Source organism: Perognathus longimembris, chromosome 19 (genome assembly GCF_023159225.1).
Source record: "Perognathus longimembris pacificus isolate PPM17 chromosome 19, ASM2315922v1, whole genome shotgun sequence".
NCBI lineage: Eukaryota > Metazoa > Chordata > Mammalia > Rodentia > Heteromyidae > Perognathus > Perognathus longimembris.
Window position 1 is genome coordinate 33,745,864 of NC_063179.1, and position 12,021 is coordinate 33,757,884.

The following is a 12,021-nucleotide window of genomic DNA, read 5'->3' on the forward strand; positions in this document are numbered from 1 at the left end:
GTCCTAACAAATCTATCTTAAAATGTTAAAACCAATAGCTACTGTCATGGAGCATTTTGCTTTCTAATTTGCACCATTCTGGTTGAAATCTCAGAGAGAACCTCTAAGGCAGGAGCTACCTTTATACGGGGGAAAGCTAGGGAAGATGAAAACTTCCTTTGGACCTGTCCTCAAATATCACCTTTTCTGTGAAGAATTCCCTTTATGAAATAGCAACCCCACTGTGGCACTCTCTCTTCCCCTTGTCTTGCTTTATTTCCTTCAGCTATAACATATATTTACTTTTTAATTGCCTAGCTGAACCTCCTCATATATGAGCTTCATGGAGAAACAGACTTTGCTTTGTTCACTGTTACTTTCCCAGCACACAGAGTACCTGGCATGTAGTTAGTACTTGACAAATATTTGCTGAATAAAGAATTATTAAAGAACCTTGCCTAGGGCCATAGAGCTAGTAATTGATGGACCCAATATGTGAACCCAGGACTGTAATTTACCAGCACAAATTTTTTTTTTTTTTTTTTTTTTTTTTTTTTTTTGGCCAGTCCTGGGCCTTGGACTCAGGGCCTGAGCACTGTCCCTGGCTTCTTCCCGCTCAAGGCTAGCACTCTGCCACTTGAGCCACAGCGCCGCTTCTGGCCGTTTTCTGTATATGTGGTGCTGGGGAATCGAACCTAGGGCCTCGTGTATCCGAGGCAGGCACTCTTGCCACTAGGCTATATCCCCAGCCCCTACCAGCACAAATTTTTAATCATGTTTGTTGCTACTTGAGGTCACTTATTGTATTAGTCTGCTTATGTTTCAATAACAAAATTCCATGAGCTACCTGGCCTAAAACAACAGAGATTTATTTCTCATTGTTGGAGATTAATTCATCACTCATACCTGTAATCCTAGCTCCCTGGGAGGCTAAGAACAAGAGGACAGTAGTTTAAGGCCAACCTGGGCAAGAAGGTTCAAGAGATCCTTCTCAATCCATAGCTGTTGTAGCAGTGGCTCGTATCTACCATTCCAAGCTACAGGAGAGGCAGAGAACGGGAAGAGCATGGTTCCCGATCAGCCAGAGCAGAAAATCATATGAGACTCCATCTCATCACAAAGGAGCCAACCATTTTGTCATGATCCCTTAAACTCCAGGAGGCTTAAAATAGGAAGACCATGGTTCAAACATTCACAGGGAAGAAATGAAACCTCCATCTCAAAAGAAAAAAAATCAGCAAAAACTGGGCACCAGTGGCTCATGTGTGTAATTCTAGACACTCAGGAGGCTCAGAACTGAATGGTTATGAAACTAGGAAAATTCAAGGGAAGACATTGGGTTGGGAAGGATGTAGGAGAATCATGAGAAGAGTGACATTGATTAAGATGCATTGTACTTAAAAACTGATTTGTTGAATGGTAACCTATTTGGATAACTACTTAAAATAATAAAAAATATAATGTTTTACAAAAAGAACCAGAAGAACACAGTTCAAAGCCAATTTAGGTCTGTGACTCTGCTAGGAGGCTGCTTACATGAAGAACCAAGCACACCTGGACTGGGAGTCCTAGATGAGGGCCTAAGTCCTGAGAACTAGGTGACCAGACTAAGTATGACATCTTTCTACATCTCAGAAATTTCAGCAGCAATGGGTATTCTCTTTCAGAATAACTCTATTTTTCTACATTCTTAAGGTAATTGGTTGCATTTTGACAAAGAATCCCCAGGAGTTATTTCAAAGCATGCCAGAGGTCTACAAACTAAATTCAGTCAAGTAAAAATTTTAAAGAACCACATGCATTCATTCCACTCACTTCTAGCCACTTTTTAAAAAACACACAAAAATATTATAGACGTGGTTTCTTGAACCAAGGATAATATACTTTTTCTTTTCTCTCTTCTCTATTTACCACATTACTTTTAAAATAGAAAAAAATGTACTTAAAGAACAAGCTTAAAGTTAAAGCTATATAGCCATATAATTCTATGGCAAATAGATTTTTTAAAACACAACTCTTTGTTCTGTAACTTATTAAGTGCTATTAAATTAAGGGATTATAATCCCTACCAGGAAAGCTCAAAATTTTTATCTTGTGAAGTTTAAACCAAAGAAAAAGAAAGTTAAAATGTTTTGTGAGATTTTACTTCAATTTAAGAATGGATAGATTTACTAATCATATTGGGAGAGATACACTGTCACTTATTCTAACGCTTTAACAATTACCTTATCCATGGACATTGTACGACACCTGGGTTTTTCTAACTCAGATGAGTTCCCTCATTCTAATGCTGAGGTATGTGATAAGGCTTGATCCGATGGTAGATTTCTAAGTAACATAGGATAAAAACCCTCAGTTTGGAATTCTGTCCTTTTCCCCACTATGATGGCCATCTGGTCCCCTCACTCTTCTGGTCCCTGGAGTCTCTACCCACTCACTCATTGCTGTTTTCTCTTTAATCAGCAGTGCTCTCAGTCATATCAGCAGCCAACTTCTCTATGCTCATTCTCTTTCTGTTTGACCAAAGCAGAGCAAGAAATGGGGAAAGAGGAAAGCAACTCCAATTAATAGACTCATTAATAGTCTAGGTGTCTCCTTGTCTTCCAAGTACAATGGGGAAATAATTAGCTTGGCTTGGCTATCCAGGCAGTCCATGATAAAAGGCAATGAATGACAATAACTGGAAAGACAAAAAAAATAAGTTTATAAGCAGCATACCTTTAAACATTTTATTATCATTTTAAATGAGAAGGTGTAGACCTTTAATTACATAATTAATAGCCCAAGAAGCTACTTGTCTGGACAAAGGACATACTAACTTCAAGCATCAGAGTGAGGGTGCCTAAAAGCAAACTGGGCACACCAAGGTGCAAATTATAAATTCTTTTACAGACAACAACATCTAAAACCCTCTGATCTTCCTCATGAATCTGCTTCCAGAAAGTAGGAAGTATTCTGTTATCCTGGAGGGAGCCATGATGACTGGCAGCTCCGATACTTCATGAGACAATTAGAACGCAGTCATTTGCTGTTAGTGAAAGCAATGCTGCTTATTTCCAGACTCAGCGCTCACTTGACAAACACCCTTGTTAGATCTTCTTTGTTAGGGGCCAGAGCATATACGTGTACACAAATAATATGTATACCTAAATACCCAATCACCACATCAAACACAAATGGCCTTTCAGTTCAGTGTTGGTACTCAATTTTAACTTGGTTTGTCAGGTTTTGTTTTTGAGGTCACCGTCCAACATTGCAACCCAGAATAATGTCCTAAGCAGGGATCTTCCCACCATCACTGTCTGGTTCACCTCCAAATTTGCTTCATCTTCATCAAAAATAATATCACCATTGTTACCAAGAGTAATGGTCGTGATGGCCTTGCATTCAGGTTATATGAGAACAAGGCTGCTACCCCAGTGTCTTGGGTTGGAGGAGGTAGAGAGGGCTATGCTGAGACCTTCAAATCAAGCCAAAAGAAGAGGCTATAAAATCAAAAGAGAAGGAGTCAATGTAAGTTCCAAGTCTCTAGGAGGATTCAGAAGCACTCCAAAGGAACAGGGTACAAAGGGACAGGAGACTTTGAGCTTGAGCTCAATGCATATTCTCATGTCTATGGTGGCCTGAATTGAATACACATAGTACCAAGGGACCCCAAATAGCCAGGAAGTTCTGGCTGAAAATAACCTCGCCCCAACAAAAAGACTTTAGGATAGCTTAAGATACATGTATACACTCTACTTAGGCAGGCTGTGCTTTACAACTTTACTTTATTCTAAAAGAATAAAACATTAAGGAACATGGAGAGACCACAGTGCATATAGCCCTGTTCAGCCCAACCCCTCAGTGTACGGAGCTGCATGGATTAGTGGAAGACCTTGGTTTTTATAGAGGTGTTGATGGCTGATGCTGAAGGAAATCAGGAACTGACAAGATGTGTCATGAAAGGTTCTCAGCACTCTGGCATTAGGTAATTGGAAGGGCATCAGTGGGGGGGAGAAACATATTGAGATAACCATGATCCTTATTAAAACTTGACACCTACCCTAGGCTGAGGATTAGTGGAAAACTCCTTTGAAACCCTTTTGTGTTTTCTCCAGATGAGCACTTGATGAAGGTAAACACTCAGTGTGCTCCTTTGGTGAACAGGTTGGGAACATAGCTCCCCTAGGCCATGCCCAGGTACTTTCCATCTAAGGAGCACTGGAGACAAGGATAGCCTCTCTCCAGTTCTATGTGGAGACACTGGGACATAGCCAGTGAAAAATAAAATTTTAGGAAGCTGCCATCTTGATATTTGGGGTGAAAGCTGGGATTGCTTTGGCTCCTTGCCCAGAGCTCCTTGCCAGCTTCTGGATGCATTCTTAACTAGTATTCTTTTGCTTCAGCTGTGGGCTGCACTTTACCTTACAACTACGAAGGGATTCAAGGCCTTGGAAGTCCAGTGGCTAACTCAAAGTAGAGGTCAGTCAGTGATTTCCAACTCAGGCTACACATAGAATCATCTGGAAAAGTTTTTTAAAAATACAAGTGTCCAGGTGCCATGCTGAACATTTCTGACAATTTGTCTGGGTAGACAGTATGGAGGGGGATGGATTTAAATTTTTTGGCAGTGGTTGTCAAACATGCATACAAATCCCTCTGAATCTTGCAAAACAAATTCTGATACAATAGGACTCTGATTCTGTATTTCTAACCAGCTGCCAGTTAAAGCCCAAGCTGCTTGTGAGAATGGAAAAAGCATGCTGGGAAGGAGTGCTCTACATGATCTCTAAGCCCTCCATGGCCAGGGCTTATCTCACCATTCTAAGGGACCTGTGCTGGCAAGTTGAGCGGATGTTCCCAGAGCTCACAGATGACCAACCTTCTGAGTTAGCTACGGAAGTAAGCAATAACCCAAGTGTCCAATAAGATGTCAAATGTCCACTAAGACATTGAGAATCCAAGAGTGAGTGACTTAGAATCAAACAATGAACTTTAAAAAAGAAAAAGAAAAGAATCTGCCTTTGTTCCACTTTGGCCCTGGTGGTGGGAAAACTCCATAAACAGAAGTTTGCCTGGCCCTGGCTTAGTCACATGGCATACAGGGCTGTGAACGAGGAAGAACGGTACAGAACTCTGCCCAACATGGCCGCAATGAGTTGAGACCCTGTGAAGACCTCGTGCAGTGACTTGTGCGCACACATGCATGCCTGCCTGCCTTCATTTTCCTTACATACTCCTTTCCCCATCTTCCTTCCTTGATCAGAAATGTACATAAGATCAACATCCTCTTTGCCTTTAGCTCTGTGAGCCCCTCCTGCCTCACTTCCCAGAGCATTCTTCTCTTCTCCCAAGCTCAGGGAGCATCACCCCACCAAGCCGCTCAGCACATAATCTGCCTTCTAGAATAGTCTCCTTCTTATATTTTTCATTACTCTACTAAAAGACTCCCACTCCATAAGGCCCAGCTTGTCCCGTCTTCCCTCCTCCCCTTCTGGGCATTTCAAAAGAACTCTCATGTTGCCCTATGTCTCTGCCATGCCTTATGCCTCCAAACTTACCATTTTTTCCTAAGAATATGGTAAATTTCTCTGGCCATATTATAAACTTCAGGCTGGCTGTTACTGAGTCTTATCCTTCGTTGATCTCTTATACCCACCACAAGTCTTTGCAAATAGCTGAGGCTCAGTAAGTTTTCTCACTTGTTTATCCATGAGTTAGCCACCATTGGTAATCTTGAATTCCCAGAGGCAAGAAAAACTCTTGGAGTTTGATCTGACAGACAAGACTTCCAACCAAAAGGAAAATTACTCTTCACCTCAATGCCTTAGATTACTCTCAGACCAGAGTGTGTTTTACCATTATGTGTGCTCTGGATTCCCTCAAATCCCTGTCCCTTAGTGCTCCAACAGCCTTTGTGCCTATGTTTGCCTCTCTGTGATGGGGTAAGCATCCAATCTGATAATCAGATCATTAGGCCTGTGAAATTTTTGCTCCTTTCAAGGAAGGCATCAGTCCTTGCAGAATCAGGCCCTCCGTCTGTCCCTCTGAAGAGAAAAACAATAGGGTGTGGTTTGGGAGAAAAGTAGAAGCCCAGCCAAATAAATGTCTCCTGGAAAAACCACTTCTGCGGAACAAACAGGTAGGGCTACTCCACGGGCTTTCAGTACTGCACCAATGCAAAACTGCAGACATCCACCCAGCATGGCCTGCCAGGGCTCTACCTAGGAACCACCATGGAGTATCTTTCCTATAGAAAGCCCTTGCCAAACAAAACCAGAAGTAATGCATGTGATTTCAGCATGCACTCATGGGAATACTTGGACAGCAGAGAAGAAGCTTGCTTGGGAATGTCTATAGTGTACTGGCAGCTCTTGACAACCAGCAAAAAAGAAACCAGATGCCCTAGCTTCACGTTTCTGCTTTGCCCCCCAACTCCTGGCACAGAGGCCCTGTTCCTTTCTCCCTCCAGGGACACAGGGCTAGAAATCACTGACTGCCCTGGGTCACACACATGACTTGCCTTAGCCAGGTTCTGTGTTGGCTTCACACACTACAGTCCCCTGTGAATCCTCTCCCACCCCCACCCCCAGGCTCTTTGGATTATTAAGTCAGATTTCTCCCAGGTCCCATTCTTCTGTCATTATGTAGAGGCAAAGAGAGTTAAATTCAGTCAAGGTTGAGGAGGGAGGAAAAAACTTTGCAATTAAATTGCTAATTAAGGAAGTACCAACCTGAAGAAGCTAATTTACACTGACCTATTTAAAATATCTAGCAGTAGATCATGCATGAATTGAAGCACGGCTCTTTTATGCAACAGCCAACTGGCTTTCTTTCAGAGCAGCAGCTATCAATAATTCCATGCTGTGGACCATCTGATAGGAAATCAACCGCTGGCCCTTGGAATGCCAGCATTCCCCACCGCTCTGTTTTCCCAGTTGTCAGCTCTGTTTATAAATTGTCCATTTATAGCAAATCCAGCACCTGCTATGAACACCTCATCCTGCCAAGTGTTGGAGTACATCGCAGAAAAGGCCACTATAGACCTTTCAGTTCCTTTTAACCTTTTCCCTACCCGAGAGTTTGAATATTTGCATAGGAATTCTGAAGGAGGACATTTATGAACAGAAAAGGCCATGTCATCTATTAAATGTTAGCATTTTGCTCCACTTTAAAGAAGAAAAAGAACAAATTATTATTCTTCTTGGAAGATACAATACTCTCTTTCTGAACCAGTCTGGTTGGGACACATTTTAAACAACCCTTGAAAAATTCAGCAGGGTCAAAATGCCCTGGAGGAGACTTAAGAAAGGCTTTTAATTCTATTATGTAGTTTTATAGCTCACTGTTAACATTGAACAGATAATGCTGCTTGCTACTTAAAATTATTGTGTAAAACATACTGAAACATACCTTAATAGTGCTGGAAATGCAATATATGACCTAGTTTATGGTTTTCCTTGCCAATTATCCATTTGCAAAGTGTGTAGCGTAATCTCTACTCCTCATTATGCTCTGGTTCATTTTACACAGTTACTGTTGTTCTTTGCCAAATAACATCAATATTACATATATGAGTTCATGGAGTCCAGAGGGTTGTGAAGGGCAAAGGAAATATGCTGAGTAACCTTGGGAAGAGGAGCCACGCTGGATGCTTCAGTTAACACATTCCCATGGTAATCCTTCTCAAGAATCAGATTGTCACACTCTTCAAACCAGAGGGGAGACCCTGATTAAGACCATGTGGCGAGGCAGCTGAGCTGAGCGGGGAGGACATTCCTGACCCTCAACTCTTCATTCAGCCAAGTAGGACTTGAGGGCTTAATATTTCTTTTTTTTTTAAGTTATCTGAATAAAAGACAACCTGAATAAAATCCAAGGTTATTATTATTCATGGACCAGTAAAGTCAGATGGCCATGAGGTAGAGAAAAACAGACAGGATTAGAGAGACAGAATTATAGGGTGTAAAATAAAACACAATTTCCAAAGGCTTCCAAACACTTGGAATATTTTCTTTCCCTCTGCCAGTGTCTCTGACATTCCAGTCTTTTATGTCTTTTGTTGTAGGTTATCTAGATCAGAGTAACTTCAGTTTCCACCAATTCCAATTATTTCTTTCCAAAACTGAATTGGACTACATCAGTTGCATGCTACTCCAACACAAATCACCCTGGCTTACTTTGCAGTCACTCCATGGCCATCTATTTGACCCAACCTGGATTCTTTCACTCATCACAGAAGCCAGGCCCCATTACTTGAGCTGATCTCTGAGATACCCCTGCTGGAGAAAGGAATGTGCAAATTAAGAGACTACAAATCAATTTGAAAACTCAATGACTCCTTCCCATAAATCTGTGCCCTTAATATTAAAAATCATTTGGAGGTGCTGAAAAGAAAGAGAAGTGATAGCTATAGGAAATGGCAACTCTCTTCCAGGCACCGATTTGTAGTCAAAAGGGGCTGTGCAGAGCCAAATCCATATTCCGCTACCAAAAATAGAAAAGAGGAAACCTTTGAAGCCAAGAAGGGCCTAAGAATAACTGTCAGCAAAGAGCTAGAGCCACATGGACAGGAAGCAATACTCAAGTGGCAGTTTTGTGCTGTCTTTTTCCCCCTCCCCGGTAGTTTTGCACATTCATCCTGTTTAAAAGATAGCTTTCAAAGGGTTCCCTTCAATACAGACACGTAGGCCTGCAGCCGGCCCTTCTGCAACAGCTCAGAGACTGGCTCTGAGCATTACTTGCACACAACGTTGGGTTTGGTCTTACTTCCTCCCGTGGGTCATTTCAATCTGTTGAAAGCTGAACAGTGAACTCTTCATAGACTGCACTGCACAAAGAACCCTCAGTAGGAAATGGTTGGCTGAGCAAACATTTATTTCCTGTTTGGCTTTTCTTAATTTTACATTTAAACCCAACCTAGATTCATCTTCATTTTTGCTATACTCATGAGAACCAAGATACCAAGTCAGTGAGGTTTGTTTTTATTTGGTGGGCTTTAAATGATGCTTTAAAATTTTATGCTTGATTATAGACAACAAAAGGTGTACCAGGAGCTCATGCCTATCATTCTAGCTACTCAAGAGTCTAAGACCTGAGTATCTCAGCTAGAAGTCCATAAGACTCTTATCTCCAATTAACCAGCAAAAAATCAGAAGTAGAGCTGTAATTCAAATAGTAGAGCATCAGCCTTGAGTGAAAAAGCTAGGAGACAAAAGTCAGGTCTTCAGTTCAAGCCCCAGTACCAGAACAACAGCAAAAAAATAAAGGCAATGAAGTACCCATACTATCACTGTATCTCATCTGAGTAACCTGGATACTGTGTATACTGGTATTACAATTAGGGAAGTGAAAGGGAATATCAAAATCGAGAGACAAAGGATAAAAAGACAAATGACTCCAAAAGCAATACTTGCAAAACCATTTGGTGTAAACCAACTGGGGGGAGAGGGAAAAAGGAAGGGGGGAGGGGGGAATGAGGGAGGAGGTAACAGTACAAGAAATGTACCCAAGGCCTAATGTATGAAACTGTAACCTCTCTGTACATCACTGTGACAATAAATAAGAAAAAAAAAGATATGAAATTAACCCAGATGTTCCTCAATAGATGAATGGATCAAGAAAATGTGCTACATATACCCATTGGAAATCTATGCATCCATCAGAAAGAATGACATTGCCCCATTCATAAGGAAATGGAAAGACTTGGGGGAAAAACACATTAAGTTAAGTAAGCCAGACCCAAAGAAACATAGTTTCCATGGTTTCCCTCATTTTTAACAACTAGTATATATCTAGGATAGTCCTAGCAGAGGACAGCTCAATAGCTACGTAATATGATCGTATATGATGATGTTGAGTGAAATGAACTCCAAGATATGGAAACAAGAGGTTTTTCATTGCTGTCATTGTTTTTAATGTACTATATGAAGTTATTTCTTTCTTATTTCATTTTTCTTTCTTTGATTATCCCCTGTTGTCACTGTATTTGACTTTGGTACCATGGGTATTGTATATACCTTTATCTGAATTACGGAAAGGAAGGGGAACATCAAAATGGTGAGATGAAGGATAAAGGGTAAACCAAAGCAACAGTGATACTCATAAGACAATACATTGGAAATGAACTGTACAACTTGGAGGGGCCGGACTAGAAGGAGGGAAGGTGGGGGAAAAATGAGGGAAGGGGTAACAAGTTTGACAAGAATTGTACTCACTACCTTATGTGTGTAACTGTAACACCTGTGTACATCACCTTGACAATAAAATGAAATAAAAAAGATTTTTAAAAAAGAAGTTAGAAGAGGTTCTTTGGAAACAGAATGTGAGAGCTTTGAAATCACTTCTTGAACAGCTGGAGAGACGCTGATGGTGAGAAGAGGATAGGTGGTAATGGGGCACTTTGATAAGGAGGGAATGAAAGATAAAAGAGGTCAGGAGAGTCCGGTATTGGCAACTCATGCCTATAATCTAGCTACTCTTCCACTCTGCACACAAAACCCATATAAGGAGGTTAGACTTCCGCCTTCATTTGCCCCTTCAGCCAGGTCACCTTCTACAAGGCATAGCTTGCAGCATACCACAAGTGAGAACACAGAAAAAAAAATTATTTTTCTCATAAGTGGTTGAAAGGCTCAGAGAATGGGGAACTTTAGAAGTACTGGTAGGAAAAAATAAATGTCTGATGCTGATGCTTATGGTAGCATACCGGAAATCCTGTTTGAATCAGAACTTTGCTAGTGGTTGGAGTTGAGGAGATTTCCAAAGCTGATTTCAACAAAGTCTCAGTATCAAAACATTCCAGAGAAGTATTTTATGCCTTGCTTTATTTTCATCAGACACATGCAATGTTCATTTTAAGGGAGCTTTGTGTTAATCACATCAAGGGAATATCTTCCAGGATTAATACAATCTATATTTATTTGTCAAGATCAAGATCTGTGCTTAGACACAAATTGCTCTAATTATAATCTGAGCTCAGCCTTTAACAAACCCGTTAAAAACATCTGAGCTTCATATGATGAACACTTGAGAAACTTAGTTGTCAGTAATTCTTAAAATGTTTTACTCAAACTTCAGGCCAAAGAAAAAATAAAATAACCTCCACTATTCAGACAGACTGGTTTTGTAAAGTCAGGATTTTAACTTGTACTACCAACCTTTACCAATCTGTTTGGCTTGTGCCATGACATGTCATGGTTACTAGCAAAGCAGAATTGACAAAAATCAAAGTATCAGAGGAAGAAGCAGTACACGTGGCACCACATGTCTATTATTAAAACACAATTATTGTGTGATACAACCAAAGACCACTCTGGCACAGGATGTAGATGGTGGCAGAGTTTATGGGAGGAGGCAGATACGAGCTCTGAGCTTTCTGCTCAACTTTATTGTGAACTTAAAACTTCTTTTTCAAAAAATGAAAGTCGAAAGCAAATAAAAGGGTGACATTGTCTAAAAAGAAATGTACTCATTATCTGACATATGAAATGGTAATCCCTCTGTACACACCTTAATAATAACAATAAAAGCATATTTTAAAAATAAAATAAAATAATAAAATTCTATGACCTGAGAACCCTTGGCTCACACTTGTAATTGTAGTTATTCAGGAGGCTGAGATGTGAGAATCCCAGTTCAAAGGCAATCCGGGTAGGAAAGTCCATGAGACTCTTATCTTCAATTGACTGCCAAAAAGCTGGAAGAAGAACTCAAGTGGTAGAGTGCTAACCTTGATTGAAAAGGCTTGAGGGCTGGGGATATGGCCTAGTGGCAAGAGAGCTTGCCTCGTATACATGAGGCCCTGGGTTTGATTCCCCAGCACCACATATACAGAAAACGGCCAGAAGTGGCGCTGTGGCTCAAGTGGCAGAGTGCTAGCCTTGAGCAAAAGGAAGCCAGGGACAGTGCTCAGGCCCTAAGTCCAAAGGCCCAGGACTGGCCAAAAATAAATAAATAAAATAAATAAATAAATAAAATTGAAAAGGCTTGATTGGGACAATGCCTAAGCCCTGACTTCACAATAAATAAATAAATAATGTCTATACACTGTACTCATAA